General features: G+C 34.3%; 1 long non-coding RNA gene across 2 annotated transcripts in view; it reads left to right on the top strand.

The window, feature by feature from the left end:
- The window catches only part of LOC131046110 (uncharacterized), a 134,892-nt gene that overhangs the window by 37,243 nt on the left and 71,886 nt on the right, over window positions 1-25,763 (top strand). For both annotated transcript variants that reach the window (XR_009372225.1, XR_009372224.1), the window contains one exon: window positions 3,637-3,730. This is a non-coding gene — a long non-coding RNA (uncharacterized LOC131046110). The remainder of the gene's footprint in view (window positions 1-3,636; window positions 3,731-25,763) is intronic.

The following is a 25,763-nucleotide window of genomic DNA, read 5'->3' as shown; positions in this document are numbered from 1 at the left end:
ATCATAATCTTGTTTCTTATTCCTTTATTTCTTTTGCCTCAACTTCTTCCTGACTCTAACTTGGCAATAAGTAAGACCAAGGTAATGCAGATCTGACGTTGAGGTGGGTCATAGGAATACTTATAGAAAAAATCACAATTTTAGAAATAAATTAATCATTTATTGAGAACATAAGTTTCCTTCTTGTTCCTTTGCTTTCCTTTGCCTCAACTCTTTCCTGACTCTAACTTGACAATAAGTAAGATCTATGTAATGTAGATCCGACATTGAGGTGGGTCGTAGGGATACTTGTAGAAAAAATCACAATTTTAGAAATAAATTAATCATTTATTCAGAACATAAGTTTGCTTCTTGTTCCTTTGCTTCAGCTCATTTCCTGACCTCAACTAAGCAACATAAATTTGCTTTTTGACCCCAACTTTGTAATAAGTAAGACCAAGGTAAGGCGGATCGGACGTTGGGGTGGGTTGCGGGGATATTTTTAGAAGAAATCACAATTTTTAAAATGAATTAATCAATTACTCACAACAAAAGTTTGTTTTTGTTTCTCTGTTATTTTTGCTTCATCTCCTTCATGATTTCAACTTGACAATAAGTTAGACCAAAGTAATGTGGATTGAGCGTTGGGGTGGCTCGCAGGGATACTTGTAGAAAAAATCACAATTTTATAAATTAATTAATCATTTACTCAAAATATAATCTTGTTTCTTGTTCCTTTGCATTCCTTTGCCTCAACTCCTTCTTGACTCTAATTTGGTAATAAGTAAGACCAAGGTAAAACGGATCGAGTGGTGGGGTGGGTCATAGGAATACCTATAGAAAAAATCACAATTTTAGAAACAAATTAATCATTTATTCACAACATATGTTTTATTCTTGTTCCTTTGCTTTCCTTTGCCTCAGTTCGTTTCCTGACCCCAACTTGGCAACAAGTAAGACCAAGGTAAGACAGATCAGATGTTGGGGTGGGTCGCAAGGATACCTCTAGAAGAAATCACAATTTTATAAATAAATTAATCATTTACTCACAACATAAATTTGTTTCTTGTTTTTCTGCTTCATTTGGCTCAGCTCTTTCCTGACCCCAACTTGGCAATAAGTAAGACCAAGGTAAGGCGGACTGGATGTTGGGGTGGGTCGCGGAGATACTTGTAGAATAAATCACAATTTTAAAAATAAATTAATCTTTTACTTACAACAAAAAACTTGCTATTTGTTCCTCTACTTTCTTTTTTCTAATTCATTCATGAACCCAACTTAACAATAAGTAAGACCAAGGTAAGTTGGATCAAACATTGGGGTGGGTCGCATTGATACCTCTAGAAATAAATTAATCGTTTATTCACAATATGATCTTGTTTCTTGTTTCTATGCTTTCTTTTGTTTCAACTCCTACGTGACTCCAATTTGACAATAAATAAGACCAAGGTAAAACGGGTCCGACGTTGGGGTGGGTTGCAAGGATACTTCTAAAAAAAATCTCAATTTTATAAATAAATTAATCATTACTTACAACATAATTTTTATTATTGTCCCTCTGCTTTTTTTGCCTAAGCTCTTTGGTGACCCCAACTTGGCAATAAGTAAGACTAAGGTAAGGTGGATCGAGCGTTGTGGTGGGTGGTAGGGATACGTCTAGAAAAAATCACAATTTTAAAAATATCTATTGAGATACTCAAAAGTGTCCTTTGACAGTGGCTTTGTGAAAATATTTGCTATTTGTTCCTTTGAACTGATATATTCCAGCACAACTTTCTTCTGTTGAACTTCTTCTCTGAAATAATGATACTTTATAGAGATATGCTTTGTCTTAGAGTGCATTACTAGATTCTTTGAAATGTTAATGGCACTAGTGTTATCATAGAATATAGTTACTGGCTCGGTAACTTTCTCATTCATACCTTCCAACTTCTTTGATCAATGCTATATTAGTACAATTCAATGCTGCAGCGACATATTCAACTTCAGCTATTGATTGTGAAATGCATCCTTGTTTCTTGCTAAGCCAACTTACTAGTCTATCTCCCAAGAATAAAGCTCTACCGTTTGTGCTTTTCCTATCATCAATGTTTCCTGCCCAATCAACATTAGTATAAACTTTTAGGTCAAAAATATCCCCTTTTTGATATGCTAAGCCATAATCTTCAGTTCTTTTCAGGTATCTGAAAATTCTCCTAATTGCTATCATGTGTTTCTTTGAGATTTGCAGAAAATCTTGCAACTATACCTGCTGCATGTGCTATATCTGACCTGCTGTGAATCACATATTGCAGCTTTTCAATCATAGATTGGTAAAGTGTCTCATCAACAAATGTAGATTCACCACTCTTTGATAGTTTACAGTTGGTAGTCATAGGAGTACTTACAGGTTTAAAATCCTCCATTCCAAATTTCTTTAGGATTTCTTTTATATATTTGGATTGAGTAATGAAAATCTCATTTTTTCTTTGCAGTATCTGTAAACCTATAAAATACTTTATTTCACCGATTAATGACATCTCAAATTCTTTGCACATTTCATTTCCAAAGTTCTTGCATAAAGAGTCATTACCACAAAAAATAATATCATCAACAAATATGGCTGAAAGCAGTATACCATTGTTTTCATCATTCTTCATATACATGTTGCTGTTTTCACTTGTCCTTATAAATCCAATCTTGATCAAATAAGAGTGCAGTCTTTCATACCATGCTCTAGGTGCTTGCTTTAGACCATATAATGCTTTGTTCAATTTACATACTTGATTTTTATTTTTGTCTTCAATAAATCATTTAGGGTGTTCAATGTAAACTTCTTTTTCTAGTATACCATTCAAAAATGCAGATTTAACATCCATTTGATATACCTTGAATTTTTTGTAAGCAGCATATGTCAATAATGTTCTTACTCCTTCAAGTCTTGCCACAGGTGCAAAATTCTCACCATAATCAATTTTTTCTTCTTGAGCATAACCTTTGCAAACTAGTCTTGCTTTATTCCGAATAACCTCTCCTTTTTCATTTAGCTTGTTTCTGAAAATCCACTTTGTACCGATTACATTCTTTTCTTTTGGTCTTGGGACCAATGTCCATGTTTCATTATTTTTGATTTGATCTATCTCTTCTGTCATATCATTTATTCAATCTTTATTACGAAATGCCTATTTTACTATCCTCGGTTCAAATTTAGATATCAGACATGTGTTTTGTCTAAGTTTGTTCTTTGTCATTACTGGATCATCTTTATCTCCTATAATCTGACTTGATGCATGATTTCTTCTGACATACTTGGCTAATATGGGCTCGGTAGGTTTTGTATGATCTTCTCCATCACTCGGTAACTGAGTATTTTCTTCATCAGCTTTCTCGGTAGGATTTCTCGGTTGAACATAAACAAATTCTTCATAATTTTCTGGTTCTTTGGAATTTCCTTCATCATTTCTTTCTGCAAATTCATCAATTTTCACATTTGCACTTTCTACTATTTTGTTAGATGATTTTATCAGACATTTAAATGCTTTGCTTCTAGAAGAATAACCAAGAAATGTTTGTTCTTCACTTTTCTGATCAAACTTTTTGTTTCTGTCATTTTTGTGAATATAGCATCTACTTCCAAATATCTTAAAATAACTTACATTGGGTTTCTTATCATACCAGATTTCATATGGTGTCTTCAAAGTTCTTTTCTTCAGTTGTATTCGGTTCAGGGTGTAAACTGCAGTGCTGATTGCTTCTCTCCAAAATGTTTGAGGTACCCTCTTTTCTATCATCAGGGTTCTGACACAATCTACAATTGATCTGTTTCTTCTTTCAGCTATCCCATTTTGCTGAGGTGTTTTCGGTGCAGACACTTGTCTCTTTATGCCATGATCATTGCAAAATAGATTAAATTCATTAGAAATGAATTCTCTTCTATCAGATCTTAAGACATTTCAACTGTCTTCTTGTTTTTTTTTTCAACTCTAGCCTTATACCATTTGAACATTTGAAAAACTTCTAATTTTTCTTTTAAAAACATAACTGACATCACTCTTGAGTAATCATCCCCAAATAATATGAAGTATCTATCTCCATAATAACTTTGAACTTTCATAGGACCATAAAAATCAGTGTGTACAAGATCTAAAATTCTTTTAGAGGTGTAGGACTTACTTGTAAAGCTTGACCTTGTCATCTTTCCCATCTGACATCCACGACATATTGCATTCTCTGGTTTTTCCAAACTCGGTGCTTCTTGCTTATTTTGATCAGGTTATCAAAATTTATATGACAAAACCTTTTATGCCATAACCAAGTATCATCTATTTTAGCATACAGACAATTGTTCCTAGTTTAGTCAAGATGAAATGTATTACCTTTAGTTTGTGTCCTGGTAGCAGCTAGCTTTCCATGTTTGTCATGAACTTTGACACATCCCTTTTGAAATTCTATTCGATATCTTGTATTGTTTAGATGTGCTAAACTCAACAAATTGTATTTCAAACCTTCAACCCAGTATACATCATTACATTTAGCATTGTCAAGAAGTGTTATGGATCTTTTACCTTTTACCGGACATGGTGTATCATTATCGAATCTTACATATCCTCCATCGTAGTCTTCTAATTTAACAAACTTGTGTTTATCACCTGTCATGTGATGTGAGCATCCACTATCTATGATCCAAGAATGAAATTTTATTTATGTGATATATTAGGGCTTTTTTTTCATACCTTTCTTCATCTGATCCATCTTTGATAGCCACATAAACAACTTCCTCTGTATCAATTCCATCAGATTTATCATCGTTGGATTCCTCATCAGCTACTAGACATGTCTTTCTATCTTTCCTTCTGAAGTCTCAGTGTCTTTTGTATTGGTTGTCTTTCTGTTTGTCATCTCGGTATTTTCTTTTTTCACTGGATTCTTTGTCAGGATAGTTAGAAGCTATATGTCCTATTCTATTACAGTTAAAACATTTTAAAGGTAGCTTTCCTTTATATTTACCTTTTCCTCTCGGTAACCTTTTGACTAATAATGCTTCAAACTCTTCTTGCTTTTTGATTTCTTCATATAGTTTGTGTACCTCTTTAGCAATGTGTTTGTAATCTTTAACATGATAAGCTTTTAACCGAGCATACTCTAGAAGGGTATAGTTTGTGTACCTCTTCCATGTTACCTTGTTAGAAGTGACCTTGTCAAATAATTTCAAACACTCATTTAGAATGTTACTTTGCTAGAGGGTTTACAAATAAGACTGTTAAGTCCACTCGGTAAAGAGATTTCCTGTCACTTACAAAATAAACAACAATAATAAAATATATCTGCAAATTCACATCTGAAATGCTAAAGCAGATTCTATTTGCTCAAAACAATCTTGTCATATGACTTATCTTGTCTCTTGTTGGGCTTCTCAATTTGTTTTTCAATAAGATTTTCAAGCTTTTGTGCTCGGTAAACATTACTGTATCATCTTTGTGCATACATTTGCCTGCATGCATTGTTCATTAACAATTCCTTATTTATAAATAATATCTAACCGCTTAATCTCCTTGATCACATTTCCCATGATCAATCTTAGCCATCAGATCTTCATACTTGACCAGGTTCAATGTATCTTTCGATCTGAAAAACGTTTTACCTTACCTTGGAACTTGTGCTAGGTTATTGTGGTTCAATTTGTGTTGTAGATCTTCTTCTTGTGTTTTCCATGTCGTTGATCCTCAACAAACTTCATGCACGACATACCATTCACTTATTCATTTCCAACTCATCAACATCCTTTATTAAATAATGCTTTTATCCATTCAATGCGATCTATTATAACTCGGTTGTTACTCGGTAAATACTGAACTTCACTTGGTAGACATCTTGCCTTCTTTAACTGATATCGATAACCTTAGGGTTTATCGACTAGGTTCTTTGCTTGGTGATATTGTACAGTATTAAACTTATAATCAACAACATATGTAGGATATCAAAACAATCAAAACAACATGATCTCATCGTTGTCTAACTCGGTAATAGTTGTCCATTGAATAACTTATTATTCTCCTTCATTATCACATCTTTTCCGTGTCACTTACTAACCACTTAATACTCATCAAAACATTCTTTTCAAGATATGACAACATCATACTGAATCAGAAAATCAATTTCTTGACATCAATGACAAAATAATATTATTAAGATAGTAATCATCCTTCTTCAGTTATATCAATGATGTCCAACAACCTACTCAATATCCTTATTGAAATGCCATCAATCTCCTTTTGTAATGCCAACAATTCATGACCCCACCATAACAATAAGTAAGACCAAGGTAAAAGTGGATCAAACGTCGAAAGTGATTCGCAAGGATACTTTCGGAAAAAATCGCAATTTTTAAAATGAATTAATCATTGCTCACAACATAATCTTGTTTCTTGTTTCTATGCTTTCCTTTATTTCAGCTCCTATCTGACTCCGATTTGATAATAAATAAGACCAAGGTAAAGTGGGATCCAACGTCGGGGTGGGTCCGAGGGATACCTCTACAAGAAATCACAATTTAATAAATAAATTATTCATTACCCACAACATAATTTTTCTTCTTGTTTATTTGCTTTCTTTGCCTTAGCTCTTTCATGACCCCAACTTCGCAATAAATAAGACCAATAAAAGGTGGATCGAGCGTTGGGTTTGGTCGCAGGATACTTCTAGAAAAAATCACAATTTTAAAAGTAAATTAATCATTTACTCACAACATAATCTTGTTTTTCGTTCGTTTGCTTTCCTTTGTCTCAGTTTTTTGATGACCCTAACTTGACAATAAGTAAGACTAAGGTAAAACAAATCCGACGTTGGGGTAGGTCGTAGAGATACCTTTAGAAAAAATAAAAAATTTAAAAACAAATAATTATTTACTCACAACATAAGATTGCTTTAGCTCGTTTTTTGACCCCAACTTGGCAATAATTAAGACCAAGGTAAGGCCGATCGGAGATTGGGGTGGGTTGTAGGGATACCTTTAGAAAAAATCATAATTTTATAAATAAGTTAATTATTTAGTCACAACATAAATTTGTTTCTTGTTTTTCTGCTTCATTTGTCTCAACTCTTTCTTGACCCCAACTTGGCAATAAGTAAGACCAAGGTAAGGCAAATCGGATGTTGGGGTGGGTTGCGGAGATATTTTTAAAGGAAATCACAATTTTAAAAATAAATTAATCAATTACTCACAACATAATTTTGTCTCTTGTTCTTTTGTTTTCTTTTGCCTCAAATTCTCCCTGACCCCAACTTGACAAAAAGTAAGACCAAGGTAATGTAGATTCGACGTTGAGGTGGGTCGTAGGGGTACCTATAGAAAAAATCACAATTTTAGAAACAAATTAATCATTTATTCACAATATATGTTTTATTATTGTTCCTTTGCTTCAACTCGTTCCCTGACCCCAACTTGGCAATAAGTAAGACCAAGGTAAGGCGGATCAGACGTTGGGGTGGGTCGCAAGGATACCTCTAGAATAAATCACAATTTTATAAATAAATTAATCATTTATTGACAATATAAATTTGCTTTTCGTTTTTCTGCTTCTTTTGGCTCAGCTCCTTGCTGACCCCAACTTGGCAATAAGTAAGACTAAGGTAAGGCGGATTGGATGTTGAGGTGGGTCGTGGTGATGGTTCTAGAAAAAATTGCAATTTTAAAAATAAGTTAATATTTTATTCACAACAAAAATTTGATTCTTGTTTCTCTGCTTGTCTTGCCTTGCCTCAGCTCCTTCATGACCCCAACTTAATAATAAAGAAGACCAAAGTAAGGTGGATCCAACGATGGGGTGGGTAGCACAGATACATCAAAAAAAATCACAAATTTTTAAAATAAATTAATCATTATTCACAACATAATCTTGTTTTTTGTTTCTATGCTTTCCTTTGTTTTAGCTTCTATTTGACCCCAACTTGACAATAAATAAAACCAAGGTAAAGTGGATCCGACTTTGTGGTGGGTCAAAGGGATATGTGTAAAAGGAATCACAATTTTATAAATAAATTAATCATTACTAACAACATAATTTTTCTTGTTCATTTGCTTCCTTTGCCTCAACTCTTTCATGACCCAAGTTGGTAATAAGTAAAACCAAGGTAAGCTGGATCGAGTGTTGAGGTGGGTCGCAGGGATATCTCTAAAAAAAATAACAATTTTGAAAATAAATTAATCATTTACTCACAACATAATATTGTTTTTTGTTCTTTTGATTTCTTTTGCTTCAGCTCCTTGGTGACCCCAACTTGACAATAAATAAGACTAAGGTAAAACTGATCCGACGTTGGGTTGAATCGTAGGGATACCTCAAAAAAATCACAAATTTAGAAATAAGTTAATTATTTAATCACAACATAAGTTTGTTTCTTGTTCTTTTGTTTTCCTTTGCCTCAGTGCATTTCCGGACCCCAACTTGGCAATAAGTAAGACCAAGGTAAAGCGGATTGGACGTTGGGGCGAATAGTAGGGATACCTTTAGAAAAAATCATAATTTTAAAAATAAATAAATTATTTAGTCACAACATAAATTTTCTGATATCAACTTGGCAATAAGTAAGACCAAGGTAAGGCGGATCAGATGTTGGGGTGGGTCGCAAAGATACCTCTAGAAGAAATCACAATTTTATAAATAAATTAATCACTTACTCAACATAAATTTGCTTCTTGTTTTTCTACTTCATTTGGCTTAGGTCCTTCTTTATTCCAACTTGGCAATAAGTAAGATTGAGGTAATGTGGATCAGACGTTGCAGTGGGTCGTGGGGATACTTGTAGAACAAATCACAATTTTAAAAATAAATTAATCTTTTACTCACAGCAAAAAACTTGCTACTTGTTCCTCTACTTTCTTTTTTTAACTCATTCATGAACCCAACTTAACAATAAGTAAGACTAAGGTAAGTTGGATCAAACGTTGGGGTTGGTCGAACTGATACCTCTATAAATAAATTAATCGTTTACTCATAACATGATCTTGTTTCTTGTTTCTATGCTTTCCTTTATTTCAACTCCTACTTGACTCCAATTTGACAATAAATAAGACCAAGGTAAAGCGGTTCCGACGTTGGGGTGGGTCGCAAATATACTTCTAAAAGAAATCTCAATTTTATAAATAAATTAATCATTACTTACAACATAATTTTTATTATTGTTCCTCTATTTATTTTGCCTCGGCTCTTTGGTGACACCAACTTGGCAATAAGTAAGACTAAAGTAAGGTGGATCGAGCGTTAGGGTGGGTGGTAGGGATACATCTAGAAAAAATCACAATTTTAAAAATAAATTAATCTACTCACAACAAAAACTTGCTTCTTGTTCCTCTGCTTCCTTTGCCTCAGCTTATTCATGACCCCACCATAACAATAAGTAAGACTAAGGTAAAGGTGGATCAAATGTCGGAAGTGATTCACACGGATGCTTTTGGAAAAAATAGCAATTTTAAAAATGAATTAATCATCACTCAACATAATCTTGTTTCTTATTTCTAAGCTTTCTTTTATTTCAGCTCCTATCTGACCCCGATTTGATAATAAATAAGACCAAGATAAAGTGGGATCCAACGTCGGGGTGGGTCGAAGGGATGCCTCTACAAGAAATCACAATTTTATAAATAAATTAATCATTACCCACAACATAATTTTTTTTTCTTGTTTATTTGCTTTCTTTGCCTCAGCTCCTTCATGACTCCAACTTCACAATAAATAAGACCAATAAAAAGGTAGATGGAGCGTTGGGGTGGGTCGCAGAGATACTTCTAGAAAAAATCACAATTTTAAAAGTAAATTAATCATATACTCACAACATAATCTTGTTTTTTATTCGTCTGTTTTCCTTTGCCTCAGCTTTTTGGTGACCCCAGCTTGACAATAAGTAAGACTAAGACAAAACAAATGCGACGTTGGGGTAGGTCGTAGAGATAACTTTAGAAAAAATCACAAACTTAAGAACAAATAATTGTTTATTCACAACATAAGATTGTTTCTTGTTCCTTTGCTTTCCTTCGCTTCTGCTCGTTCCTTGACCCCAACTTGGCAATAAGTAAGACCAAGGTAAGGTGGATCGGACGTTGGGGTGGGTTGTAGGGATACCTTTAGAAGAAATCATAATTTAATAAATAAGTTAATTATTTAGTCACAACATAAATTTGCTTCTTGTTTCTTTGCTTCATTTGGCTCAGTTTCTTCCTGACCCCATCTCGGCAATAAGTAAGAGCAAGATAAGGCAGATCAGACGTTGGGGTGGGTCGTGGGGATATTTCTAAAAGAAATCACAATTTTAAAAATAAATTAATCATTTACTCACAACATAATTTTGTTTTTCTTGTTCCTTTGCTTTCCTTTGCCTCAACTTCTTCCTGACCCTAACTTGGCAAGAAGTAAGACCAAGGTAATGCGGATTCGATGTTGAGGTGGGTCGTAGGGAAACTTATAGAAAGAATCACAATTTTAGAAACAAATTAATCATTTATTCACAACATATGTTTTATTATTGTTCCTTTGCTTTCCTTTGCCTCAACTCGTTTCCTGACCCCAACTTGGCAATAAGTAAGACCAAGGTAAGGCGGATCAGACGTTGGGGTGGGTCGCAAAGATACCGATAGAAAAAATCACAATTTTATAAATAAATTAATCATTTATTCACCATAAATTTGCTTTTTGTTTTTCTGCTTCATTTGGCTTAGGTTCTTCCTTATTCCAACCTGGCAATAACTAAGATCGAGGTAATGTGGATCAGACGTTGTAGTGGGTCGCGGGGATACTTGTAGAATAAATCACAATTTTAAAAATAAATTAATCTTTTACTCACAGCAAAAAACTTGCTACTTGTTCCTCTACTTTCTTTTTTTAACTCATTCATGAACCCAACTTAACAATAAGTAAGACCAAGGTAAGTTGGATCAAACGTTGGGGTTGGTCGAACTGATACCTCTATAAATAAATTAATCGTTTACTCATAACATGATCTTGTTTCTTGTTTCTATGCTTTCCTTTATTTCAACTCCTACTTGACTCCAATTTGACAATAAATAAGACCAAGGTAAAGCGGTTCCGACGTTGGGGTGGGTCGCAGGTATACTTCTAAAAGAAATCTCAATTTTATAAATAAATTAATCATTACTTACAACATAATTTTTATTATTGTTCCTCTATTTCTTTTGCCTCGGCTCTTTGGTGACACCAACTTGGCAATAAGTAAGAGTGAGGTAAGGTGGATCGAGCGTTAGGGTGGGTGGTAGGGATACGTCTAATAAAAATCACAATTTTAAAAATAAATTAATCTACTCACAACAAAAACTTGCTTCTTGTTCCTCTGCTTCCTTTGCCTCAGCTTATTCATGACCCCACCATAACAATAAGTAAGACTAAGGTAAAGGTGGATCAAATGTCGGAAGTGATTCACACGGATGCTTTTGGAAAAAAGAGCAATTTTAAAAATGAATTAATCATCACTCAACATAATCTTGTTTCTTGTTTCTAAGCTTTCTTTTATTTCAGCTCCTATCTGACCCCGATTTGATAATGAATAAGACCAAGATAAAGTGGGATTCAACGTCGGGGTGGGTCGAAGGGATGCCTCTACAAGAAATCACAATTTTATAAATAAATTAATCATTAACCACAACATAATTTTTTTTTCTTGTTTATTTGCTTTCTTTGCCTCAGCTCCTTCATGACTCCAACTTCACAATAAATAAGACCAATAAAAAGGTAGATGGAGCGTTGGGGTGGGTCGCAGAGATACTTCTAGAAAAAATCGCAATTTTAAAAGTAAATTAATCATTTACTCACAACATAATCTTGTTTTTTATTCGTCTGTTTTCCTTTGCCTCAGCTTTTTGGTGACCCCAGCTTGACAATAAGTAAGACTAAGACAAAACAAATGCGACGTTGGGGTAGGTCGTAGAGATAACTTTAGAAAAAATCACAAACTTAAGAACAAATAATTATTTATTCACAACATAAGATTGCTTCTTGTTCCTTTGCTTTCCTTCGCTTCTGCTCGTTCCTTGACCCCAACTTGGCAATAAGTAAGACCAAGGTAAGGTGGATCGGACGTTGGGGTGGGTTGTAGGGATACCTTTAGAAGAAATCATAATTTTATAAATAAGTTAATTATTTAGTCACAACATAAATTTGCTTCTTGTTTCTTTGCTTCATTTGGCTCAGTTTCTTCCTGACCCCATCTCGGCAATAAGTAAGAGCAAGATAAGGCAGATCAGACGTCGGGGTGGGTCGTGGGAATATTTCTAAAAGAAATCACAATTTTAAAAATAAATTAATCATTTACTCACAACATAATTTTGTTTTTCTTCTTCCTTTGCTTTCCTTTGCCTCAACTTCTTCCTGACCCTAACTTGACAAGAAGTAAGACCAAGGTAATGCGGATTCGATGTTGAGGTGAGTCGTAGGGATACTTATAGAAAGAATCACAATTTTAGAAACAAATTAATCATTTATTCACAACATATGTTTTATTATTGTTCCTTTGCTTTCCTTTGCCTCAACTTGTTTCCTGACCCCAACTTGGCAATAGGTAAGACCAAGGTAAGGCGGATCAGACGTTGGGGTGGGTCGCAAGGATACCTATAGAAAAAATCACAATTTTATAAATAAATTAATCATTTATTCACCATAAATTTGCTTTTTGTTTTTCTGCTTCATTTGGCTTAGGTCCTTCCTTATTCCAACTTGGCAATAACTAGGATCGAGGTAATGTGGATCAGACGTTGCAGTGGGTCGCGGGGATACTTGTAGAATAAATCACAATTTTAAAAATAAATTAATCTTTTACTCACAGCAAAAAACTTGCTACTTGTTCCTCTACTTTCTTTTTTTAACTCATTCATGAACCCAACTTAACAATAAGTAAGACCAAGGTAAGTTGGATCAAAAGTTGGGGTTGGTCGAACTAATACCTCTATAAATAAATTAATCGTTTACTCATAACATGATCTTGTTTCTTGTTTCTATGCTTTCCTTTATTTCAACTCCTACTTGACTCCAATTTGAGAATAAATAAGACCAAGGTAAAGCGGTTCCGACGTTGGGGTGGGTCGCAGGTATATTTTTAAAAGAAATCTCAATTTTATAAATAAATTAATCATTACTTACAATATAATTTTTATTATTGTTCCTCTATTTATTTTGCCTCGGCTCTTTGGTGACACCAACTTGGCAATAAGTAAGACTGAGGTGAGGTGGATCGAGCGTTAGGGTGGGTGGTAGGGATACGTCTAAGAAAAATCACAATTTTAAAAATAAATTAATCTACTCACAACAAAAACTTGCTTTTTGTTCCTCTGCTTCCTTTGCCTCATCTTATTCATGACCCCACCATAACAATAAGACTGATTAAGGTAAAGGTGGATCAAATGTCGGAAGTGATTCACACGGATGCTTTTGGAAAAAATAGCAATTTTTAAAATGAATTAATCATCACTCAACACAATCTTGTTTCTTGTTTCTAAACTTTCTTTTATTTCAGCTTCTATCTGACCTCGATTTGATAATAAATAAGACCAAGATAAAGTGGGATCCAACGTCGGGGTGGGTCGGAGGGATGCGTCTACAAGAAATCACAATTTTATAAATAAATTAATCATTACCCACAACATAATTTTTTTTTCTTGTTTATTTGTTTTCTTTGCCTCAGCTCTTTCATGACCCCAACTTCGCAATAAATAAGACCAATAAAAAGGTAGATGGAGCGTTGGGGTGGGTCGCAGAGATACTTCTAGAAAAAATCACAATTTTAAAAGTAAATTAATCATTTACTCATAACATAATCTTGTTTTTCGTTCGTTTGCTTTCCTTTGCCTCAGTTTTTTGATGACCCCAACTTGACAATAAGTAAGACTAAGGTAAAACAAATCCGACGTTGGGGTAGGTCGTAGAGATACCTTTAGAAAAAATCAAAAATTTAAAAACAAATAATTATTTACTCACAACATAAGATTGCTTTAGCTCGTTTTTTGACCCCAACTTGGCAATAAGTAAGACCAAGGTAAGGCGGATCGGAGGTTGGGGTGGGTTGTAGGGATACCTTTAGAAAAAATCATAATTTTATAAATAAGTTAATTATTTAGTCACAACATAAATTTGTTTCTTGTTTTTCTGCTTCATTTGTCTCAACTCCTTCTTGACCCCAACTTGGCAATAAGTAAGACCAAGGTAAGGCAAATCGGATGTTGGGGTGGGTTGCGGGGATATTTTCAAAAATAAATTAATCAATTACTCACAACATAATTTTGTTTCTTGTTCTTTTGTTTTCTTTTGCCTCAAATTCTCCCTGACCCCAACTTGACAAAAAGTAAGACCAAGGTAATGTAGATTCGACGTTGAGGTGGGTCGTAGGGGTACTTATAGAAAAAATCACAATTTTAGAAACAAATTAATCATTTATTCACAATATATGTTTTATTATTGTTCCTTTGCTTCAACTCGTTCCCTGACCCCAACTTGGCAATAAGTAAGACCAAGGTAAGGCGGATCAGACGTTTGGGTGGGTCGCAAGGATACCTCTAAAATAAATCACAATTTTATAAATAAATTAATCATTTATTGACAATATAAATTTGCTTTTCGTTTTTCTGCTTCTTTTGGCTCAACGCCTTGCTGACCCCAACTTGGCAATAAGTAAGACTAAGGTAAGGCGGATTGGATGTTGAGGTGGGTCGTGGTGATGGTTCTAGAAAAAATTGCAATTTTAAAAATAAATTAATATTTTATTCACAACAAAAATTTGATTCTTGTTTCTCTGCTTGTCTTGCCTTGCCTCAGCTCCTTCATGACCCCAACTTAATAATAAAGAAGACCAAAGTAAGGTGGATCCAACGATGGGGTGGGTAGCACAGATACATCAAGAAAAAATCACAAATTTTTAAAATAAATTAATCATTATTCACAACATAATCTTGTTTTTTGTTTCTATGCTTTCCTTTGTTTTAGCTTCTATCTGACCCCAACTTGACAATAAATAAGACCAAGGTAAAGCGGATCCGACTTTGTGGTGGGTCAAAGGGATATGTGTAAAAGGAATCACAATTTTATAAATAAATTAATCATTACTAACAACATAATTTTTTTTGTTCATTTGCTTCCTTTGCCTCAACTGTTTCATGACCCAAGTTGGTAATAAGTAAAACCAAGGTAAGCTGGATCGAGTGTTGAGGTGGGTTGCAGGGATATCTCTAAAAAAAATAACAATTTTGAAAATAAATTAATCATTTACTCACAACATAATATTGTTTTTTGTTCTTTTGATTTCTTTTGCCTCAGCTCGTTGGTGACCCCAACTTGATAATAAATAAGACTAAGGTAAAACTGATCTGACGTTGGGTTGAATCGTAGGGATACCTCAAAAAAATCACAAATTTAGAAATAAGTTAATTATTTAATCACAACATAAGTTTGTTTCTTGTTCTTTTGTTTTCCTTTGCCTCAGTGCATTTCCGGACCCCAACTTGGCAATAAGTAAGACCAAGGTAAAGCGGATTGGACGTTGGGGCGAATAGTAGGGATACCTTTAGAAGAAATCATAATTTTATAAATAAATAAATTATTTAGTCACAACATAAATTTTCTGATCTCAACTTGGCAATAAGTAAGACCAAGGTAAGGCGGATCAGATGTTGGGGTGGGTCGCAAGGATACCTCTAGAAGAAATCACAATTTTATAAATAAATTAATCATTTATTCAACATAAATTTGCTTCTTGTTTTTCTACTTCATTTGGCTTAGGTCCTTCCTTATTCCAACTTGGCAATAAGTAAGATTGAGGTCATGTGGATCAGACGTTGCAGTGGGTCGTGGGGATACTTGTAGAACAAATCACAATTTTAAAAATAAATTAATCTTTTACTCACAGCAAAAAACTTGCTACTTGTTCCTCTACTTTCTTTTTTTAACTCATTCATGAACCCAACTTAACAATAAGTAAGACCAAGGTAAGTTGAATCAAACGTTGGGGTTGGTCGAACTGATACCTCTATAAATAAATTAATCGTTTACTCATAACATGATCTTGTTTCTTGTTTCTATGCTTTCCTTTATTTCAACTCCTACTTGACTCCAATTTGACAATAAATAAGACCAAGGTAAAGCGGTTCTGACGTTGGGGTGGGTCGAAAATATACTTCTAAAAGAAATCTCAATTTTATAAATAAATTAATCATTACTTACAACATAATTTTTATTATTGTTCCCCTATTTCTTTTGCCTTAGCTCTTTGGTGACACCAACTTGGCAATAAGTAAGACTAAAGTAAGGTGGATCGAGCGTTAGGGTGGGTGGTAGGGATACGTCTACAAAAAATCACAATTTTAAAAATAAATTCATCATCTACTCACAACAAAAACTTGCTTCTTGTTCCTCTGCTTCCTTTGCCTCAGCTTATTCATGACCCCACCATAACAATAAGTAAGACTAAGGTAAAGGTGGATCAAATGTCGGAAGTGATTCACACGGATGCTTTTGGAAAAAATAGCAATTTTTAAAATGAATTAATCATTACTCAACATAATATTGTTTCTTGTTTCTAAGCTTTCTTTTATTTCAGCTCCTATTTGACCCCGATTTGATAATAAATAAGACCAAGATAAAGTGGGATCCAACGTCGGGGTGGGTCGGAGGGATGCCTCTACAAGAAATCACAATTTTATAAATAAATTAATCATTACCCAAAACATAATTTTTTTTTCTTGTTTATTTGCTTTCTTTGCCTCAGCTCCTTCATGACCCCAACTTCGCAATAAATAAGCCCAATAAAAAGGTAGATGGAGCGTTGGGGTGGGTCGCAGAGATACTTCTAGAAAAAATCACAATTTTAAAAGTAAATTAATCATTTACTCACAACATAATCTTGTTTTTTATTCGTCTGTTTTCCTTTGCCTCAGCTTTTTGGTGACCCCAGCTTGACAATAAGTAAGACTAAGGCAAAACAAATGCGACGTTGGGGTAGGTCGTAGAGATAACTTTAGAAAAAATCACAAATTTAAGAACAAATAATTATTTATTCACAACATAAGATTGCTTCTTGTTCCTTTGCTTTCCTTCGCTTCTGCTCGTTCGTTGACCTCAACTTGGCAATAAGTAAGACCAAGGTAAGGCGGATCGGACGTAGGGGTGGGTTGTAGGGATATCTTTAGAAGAAATCATAATTTTATAAATAAGTTAATTATTTAGTCACAACATAAATTTGCTTCTTGTTTCTTTGTTTCATTTGGCTCAGTTCCTTCCTGATCCCGTCTCGGCAATAAGTAAGAGCAAGATAAGGCAGATCAAACGTTGGGGATGGTCGTGGAGATATTTCTAAAAGAAATCACAATTTTAAAAATAAATTAATCATTTACTCACAACATAATTTTGTTTTTCTTGTTCCTTTGCTTTCCTTTGCCTCAACTTCTTCCTGACCCTAACTTGGCAAGAAGTAAGACCAAGGTAATGCGGATTCGACGTTGAGGTGGGTCGTAGGGATACTTATAGAAAGAATTACAATTTTAGAAACAAATTAATCATTTATTCACAACATATGTTTTATTATTGTTCCTTTGCTTTCCTTTGCCTCAACTCGTTTCCTGACCCCAACTTGACAATAAGTAAGACCAAGGTAAGGCGGATCAGACGTTGGGATGGGTCGCAAGGATACCTATAGAAGAAATCACAATTTTATAAATAAATTAATCATTTATTCACCATAAATTTGCTTCTTGTTTTTTTGCTTCATTTGGCTTAGGTACTTCCTTATTCCAACTTGGCAATAAGTAAAATCGAGGTAATGTGGATCAGACGTTGCAGTGGGTCGCAGGGATACTTGTAGAATAAATCACAATTTTAAAAATAAATTAATCTTTTACTCACAGCAAAAAACTTGCTACTTGTTCCTCTACTTTCTTTTTTTAACTCATTCATGAACCCAACTTAACAATAAGTAAGACCAAGGTAAGTTGGATCAAACGTTGGGGTTGGTCGAACGTTTACCTCTATAAATAAATTAACCGTTTACTCATAACATGATCTTGTTTCTTGTTTCTATGCTTTCCTTTATTTCAACTCCTACTTGACTCCAATTTGACAATAAATAAGACCAAGGTAAAGCGGTTCCGACGTTGGGGTGGGTCGCAAATATACTTCTAAAAGAAATCTCAATTTTATAAATAAATTAATCATTACTTACAACATAATTTTTATTATTGTTCCCCTATTTCTTTTGCCTCAGCTCTTTGGTGACACCAACTTGGCAATAAGTAAGACTAAAGTAAGGTGGATCGAGCGTTAGGGTGGGTGGTAGGGATACGTCTACAAAAAATCACAATTTTAAAAATAAATTCATCATCTACTCACAACAAAAACTTGCTTCTTGTTCCTCTGCTTCCTTTGCCTCAGCTTATTCATGACCCCACCATAACAATAAGTAAGACTAAGGTAAAGGTGGATCAAATGTCGGAAGTGATTCACACGGATGCTTTTGGAAAAAATAGCAATTTTTAAAATGAATTAATCATTACTCAACATAATATTGTTTCTTGTTTCTAAGCTTTCTTTTATTTCAGCTCCTATTTGACCCCGATTTGATAATAAATAAGACCAAGATAAAGTGGGATCCAACGTCGGGGTGGGTCGGAGGGATGCCTCTACAAGAAATCACAATTTTATAAATAAATTAATCATTACCCAAAACATAATTTTTTTTTCTTGTTTATTTGTTTTCTTTGCCTCAGCTCCTTCATGACCCCAACTTCGCAATAAATAAGCCCAATAAAAAGGTAGATGGAGCGTTGGGGTGGGTCGCAGAGATACTTCTAGAAAAAATCACAATTTTAAAAGTAAATTAATCATTTACTCACAACATAATCTTGTTTTTTATTCGTCTGTTTTCCTTTGCCTCAGCTTTTTGGTGACCCCAGCTTGACAATAAGTAAGACTAAGGCAAAACAAATGCGACGTTGGGGTAGGTCGTAGAGATAACTTTAGAAAAAATCACAAATTTAAGAACAAATAATTATTTATTCACAACATAAGATTGCTTCTTGTTCCTTTGCTTTCCTTCGCTTTTGCTCGTTCGTTGACCTCAACTTGGCAATAAGTAAGACCAAGGTAAGGCGGATCGGACGTAGGGGTGGGTTGTAGGGATATCTTTAGAAGAAATCATAATTTTATAAATAAGTTAATTATTTAGTCACAACATAAATTTGCTTCTTGTTTCTTTGCTTCATTTGGCTCAGTTCCTTCCTGATCCCGTCTCGGCAATAAGTAAGAGCAAGATAAGGCAGATCAAACGTTGGGGATGGTCGTGGAGATATTTCTAAAAGAAATCACAATTTTAAAAATAAATTAATCATTTACTCACAACATAATTTTGTTTTTTTTGTTCCTTTGCTTTCCTTTGCCTCAACTTCTTCCTGACCCTAACTTGGCAAGAAGTAAGACCAAGGTAATGCGGATTCGACGTTGAGGTGGGTCGTAGGGATACTTATAGAAAGAATTACAATTTTAGAAACAAATTAATCATTTATTCACAACATATGTTTTATTATTGTTCCTTTGCTTTCCTTTGCCTCAACTCGTTTCCTGACCCCAACTTGGCAAAAAGTAAGACCAAGGTAAGGCGGATCAGACGTTGGGATGGGTCGCAAGGATACCTATAGAAGAAATCACAATTTTATAAATAAATTAATCATTTATTTACCATAAATTTGCTTCTTGTTTTTCTGCTTCATTTGGCTTAGGTACTTCCTGATTCCAACTTGGCAATAAGTAAGATCGAGGTAATGTGGATCAGACGTTGCAGTGGGTCGCGGGGATACTTGTAGAATAAATCACAATTTTAAAAATAAATTAATCTTTTACTCACAGCAAAAAACTTGCTACTTGTTCCTCTACTTTCTTTTTTTAACTCATTCATGAACCCAACTTAACAATAAGTAAGACCAAGGTAAGTTGGATCAAACGTTGGGGTTGGTCGAACTGATACCTCTATAAATAAATTAATCGTTTACTCATAACATGATCTTATTTCTTGTTTCTATGCTTTCCTTTATTTCAACCTCTATTTGACTCGAATTTGACAATAAATAAGACCAAGGTAAAGCGGTTCCGACGTTTGGGTGGGTCGCAGGTATACTTCTAAAAGAAATCTCAATTTTATAAATAAATTAATCATTACTTAGAACATAATTTTTATTATTGTTCCCCTATTTATTTTGCCTCAGCTCTTTGGTGACACCAACTTGGCAATAAGTAAGACTAAGGTAAGGTGGATCGAGCGTTAGGGTGGGTGGTAGGGATACGTCTAGAAAAAATCACAATTTTAAAAATAAATTAATCATCTACTCACAACAAAAACTTGCTTCATGTTCCTTTGCTTCCTTTGCCTTAGCTTATTCATGACCCCACCATAACAATAAGTAAGACTAAGGTAAAGGTGGATCAAATGTCGGAAGTGATTCACACGGATGCTTTTGGAAAAAATAGCAATTTTTAAAATGAATTAATCATTACTCAACGTAATATTGTTTCTTGTTTCTAAGCTTTCTTTTATTTCAGCTCCTATTTGACCCCGATTTGATAATAAATAAGACCAAGATAAAGTGGGATCCAACGTCGGGGTGGGTCGGAGGGATGCCTCTACAAGAAATCACAATTTAATAAATAAATTAATCATTACCCAAAACATAATTTTTTTTTCTTGTTTATTTGCTTTCTTTGCCTCAGCTCTTTCATGACCCCAACTTCGCAATAAATAAGCCCAATAAAAAGGTAGATGGAGCGTTGGGGTGGGTCGCAGAGATACTTCTAGAAAAAATCACAATTTTAAAAGTAAATTAATCATTTACTCACAACATAATCTTGTTTTTTATTCGTCTGTTTTCCTTTGCCTCAGCTTTTTGGTGACCCCAGCTTGACAATAAGTAAGACTAAGGCAAAACAAATGCGACGTTGGGGTAGGTCGTAGAGATAACTTTAGAAAAAATCACAAATTTAAGAACAAATAATTATTTATTCACAACATAAGATTGCTTCTTGTTCCTTTGCTTTCCTTCGCTTCTGCTCGTTCGTTGACCTCAACTTGGCAATAAGTAAGACCAAGGTAAGGCGGATCGGACGTAGGGGTGGGTTGTAGGGATATCTTTAGAAGAAATCATAATTTTATAAATAAGTTAATTATTTAGTCACAACATAAATTTGCTTCTTGTTTCTTTGTTTCATTTGGCTCAGTTCCTTCCTGATCCCGTCTCGGCAATAAGTAAGAGCAAGATAAGGCAGATCAAACGTTGGGGATGGTCGTGGAGATATTTCTAAAAGAAATCACAATTTTAAAAATAAATTAATCATTTACTCACAACATAATTTTGTTTTTTTTGTTCCTTTGCTTTCCTTTGCCTCAACTTCTTCCTGACCCTAACTTGGCAAAAAGTAAGACCAAGGTAATGCGGATTCGACGTTGAGGTGGGTCGTAGGGATACTTATAGAAAGAATTACAATTTTAGAAACAAATTAATCATTTATTCACAACATATGTTTTATTATTGTTCCTTTGCTTTCCTTTGCCTCAACTCGTTTCCTGACCCCAACTTGGCAAAAAGTAAGACCAAGGTAAGGCGGATCAGACGTTGGGATGGGTCGCAAGGATACCTATAGAAGAAATCACAATTTTATAAATAAATTAATCATTTATTTACCATAAATTTGCTTCTTGTTTTTCTGCTTCATTTGGCTTAGGTACTTCCTGATTCCAACTTGGCAATAAGTAAGATCGAGGTAATGTGGATCAGACGTTGCAGTGGGTCGCGGGGATACTTGTAGAATAAATCACAATTTTAAAAATAAATTAATCTTTTACTCACAGCAAAAAACTTGCTACTTGTTCCTCTACTTTCTTTTTTTAACTCATTCATGAACCCAACTTAACAATAAGTAAGACCAAGGTAAGTTGGATCAAACGTTGGGGTTGGTCGAACTGATACCTCTATAAATAAATTAATCGTTTACTCATAACATGATCTTGTTTCTTGTTTCTATGCTTTCCTTTATTTCAACCTCTATTTGACTCGAATTTGACAATAAATAAGACCAAGGTAAAGCGGTTCCGACGTTTGGGTGGGTCGCAGGTATACTTCTAAAAGAAATCTCAATTTTATAAATAAATTAATCATTACTTAGAACATAATTTTTATTATTGTTCCTCTATTTATTTTGCCTCGGCTCTTTGGTGACACCAACTTGGCAATAAGTAAGACTAAGGTAAGGTGGATCGAGCGTTAGGGTGGGTGGTAGGGATACGTCTAGAAAAAATCACAATTTTAAAAATAAATTAATCATCTACTCACAACAAAAACTTGCTTCATGTTCCTTTGCTTCCTTTGCCTTAGCTTATTCATGACCCCACCATAACAATAAGTAAGACTAAGGTAAAGGTGGATCAAATGTCAGAAGTGATTCACACGGATGCTTTTGGAAAAAATAGCAATTTTAAAAATGAATTAATCATTACTCAACATAATCTTGTTTCTTGTTTCTAAGCTTTCTTTTATTTCAGCTCCTATTTGACCCCGATTTGATAATAAATAAGACCAAGATAAAGTGGGATCCAACGTCGGGGTGGGTCGGAGGGATGCCTCTACAAGAAATCACAATTTAATAAATAAATTAATCATTAACCACAACATAATTTTTTTTTTCTTGTTTATTTGCTTTCTTTGCCTCAGCTCTTTCATGACCCCAACTTCGCAATAAATAAGACCAATAAAAAGGTAGATGGAGCGTTGGGGTGGGTCACAGAGATGCTTCTAGAAAAAATCACAATTTTAAAAGTAAATTAATCATTACTCACAACATAATCTTGTTTTTTATTCGTTTGTTTTCCTTTGCCTCAGCTTTTTGGTGACCCTAGCTTGACAATAAGTAAGACTGATGCAAAACAAATCCGACGTTGGGGTAGGTCTTAGAGATACCTTTAAAAAAAATCACAAATTTAAAAACAAATAATTATTTACTCACAACATAAGATTGCTTCTTGTTCCTTTGCTTTCCTTCGCTTCTGCTCGTTCCTTGACCCCAACTTGGCAATAAGTAAGACCAAGGTAAGGCGGATCGGACGTTGGGGTGGGTTGTAGGGATACCTTTAGAAGAAATCATAATTTTATAAATAAGTTAATTATTTAGTCACAACATAAATTTGCTTCTTGTTTCTTTGCTTCATTTGGTTCAGTTCCCTCCTGACACCATCTCGATAATAAGTAAGACCAAGATAAGGCAGATCAGACGTTCGGGTGGGTCGTGGGGATATTTCTAAAAGAAATCACAATTTTAAAAATAAAGTAATTATTTACTCACAACATAATTTTGTTTTTCTTGTTCCTTTGCTTTCCTTTGCTTCAACTTCTTCCTGACCCTAACTTGGCAAGAAGTAAGACCAAGGTAATGCGGATTCGACGTTGAGGTGGGTCGTAGGGATACTTATAGAAAGAATCACAATTTTAGAAACAAATTAATCATTTATTCACAACATATGTTTTATTATTGTTCCTTTGCTTTCCTTTGCCTCAACTCGTTTCCTGACCCCAACTTGGCAATAAGTAAGACCAAGGTAAGGCGGATCAGACGTTGGGGTGGGTCGCAAGGATACCTATAGAAGAAATCACAATTTCATAAATAAATTAATCATTTATTCACCATAAATTTGCTTCTTGTTTTTCTGCTTCATTTGGCTTAGGTCCTTCCTTATTCCAACTTGGCAATAACTAAGATCGAGGTAATGTGGATCGGACGTTGCAGTGGGTCGCGAGGATATTTGTAGAATAAATCACAATTTTAAAAATAAATTAATCTTTTACTCATAGCAAAAAACTTGCTACTTGTTCCTCTACTTTCTTTTTTTAACTCATTCATGAACCCAACTTAACAATAAGTAAGACCAAGGTAAGTTGGATCAAACATTGGGGTTGGTCGAACTGATACCTCTATAAATAAATTAATCGTTTACTCATAACATGATCTTGTTTCTTGTTTCTTGTTTCTATGCTTTCCTTTATTTCAACTCCTACTTGACTCCAATTTGACAATAAATAAGACCAAGGTAAAGCGGTTCCGACGTTGGGGTGGGTCGCAGGTATATTTCTAAAAGAAATCTCAATTTTATAAATAAATTAATCATTACTTACAACATAATTTTTATTATTGTTCCTCTATTTATTTTTCCTCGGCTCTTTGGTGACACCAACTTGGCAATAAGTAAGACTAAGGTAAGGTGGATCGAGCGTTAGGGTGGGTGGTAGGGATACGTATAGAAAAAATAACAATTTTGAAAATAAATTAATCTACTCACAACAAAAAATTGCTTCTTGTTCCTCTGCTTCCTTTGCCTCAGCTTATTCATGACCCCACCATAACAATAAGTAAGACTAAGGTAAAGGTGGATCAAATGTCGGAAGTGATTCACACGGATGCTTTTGGAAAAAATAGCAATTTTTAAAATGAATTAATCATTACTCAACAGAATCTTGTTGCTTGTTTCTAAGCTTTCTTTTATTTCAGCTCCTATCTGACCCCGATTTGATAATAAATAAGACCAAGATAAAGTGGGATCCAATGTCGGGGTGGGTCGAAGGGATGCCTCTACAAGAAATCACAATTTTATAAATAAATTAATCATTACCCACAACATAATTTTTTTTCTTGTTTATTTGCTTTCTTTGCCTCAACTCCTTCATGACCCGAACTTCACAATAAATAAAACCAATAAAAAGGTAGATGGAGTGTTGGGGTGGGTCGCATAGATACTTCTAGAAAAAATCACAATTTTAAAAGTAAATTAATCATTTACTCACAACATAATCTTGTTTTTTATTCGTCTGTTTTCCTTTGCCTCAGCTTTTTGGTGACTCCAACTTGACAATAAGTAAGACTAAGGCAAAACAAATGCGACGTTGGGGTAGGTCGTAGAGATAACTTTAGAAAAAATCACAAATTTAAGAACAAATAATTATTTATTCACAACATAAGATTGCTTCTTGTTCCTTTGCTTTTCTTCGTTTCTGCTCGTTACTTAACCCCAAATTGGCAATAAGTAAGACCAAGGTAAGGCGGATCGGACGTTGGGGTGGGTTGTAGGGATACCTTTAGAAGAAATCATAATTTTATAAATAAGTTAATTATTTAGTCACAACATAAATTTGTTTCTTGTTTCTTTGCTTCATTTGGCTCAGTTCCTTCCTGACCCCATCTCGGCAATAAGTAAGAGCAAGATAAGGCAGATCAGACGTTGGGGTGAGTCGTGGGGATATTTCTAAAAGAAATCACAATTTTAAAAATAAATTAATCATTTACTCACAACATAATTTTGTTTTTCTTGTTCCTTTGCTTTCCTTTGCCTCAACTTCTTCCTGACCCTAACTTGACAAGAAGTAAGACCAAGGTAATGCGGATTCGACGTTGAGGTGGGTCGTAGGGATACTTATAGAAAGAATCACAATTTTAGAAACAAATTAATCATTTATTCACAACATATGTTTTATTATTGTTCTTTTTCTTTCCTTTGCCTCAACTTGTTTCCTGACCCCAACTTGGCAATAAGTAAGACCAAGGTAAGGCGGATCAGACGTTGGGGTGGGTCGCAAGGATACCTATAGAAGAAATCACAATTTTATAAATAAATTAATCATTTATTCACCATAAATTTGCTTCTTGTTTTTCTGCTTCATTTGGCTTAGGTACTTCCTTATTCCAACTTGGCAATAACTAAAATCGAGGTAATGTGGATCAGACGTTGCAGTGGGT

Source organism: Cryptomeria japonica, chromosome 4 (assembly GCF_030272615.1).
Source record: "Cryptomeria japonica chromosome 4, Sugi_1.0, whole genome shotgun sequence".
Classification (NCBI taxonomy): domain Eukaryota; kingdom Viridiplantae; phylum Streptophyta; class Pinopsida; order Cupressales; family Cupressaceae; genus Cryptomeria; species Cryptomeria japonica.
This window is presented reverse-complemented; position numbering and strand designations above follow the sequence as displayed.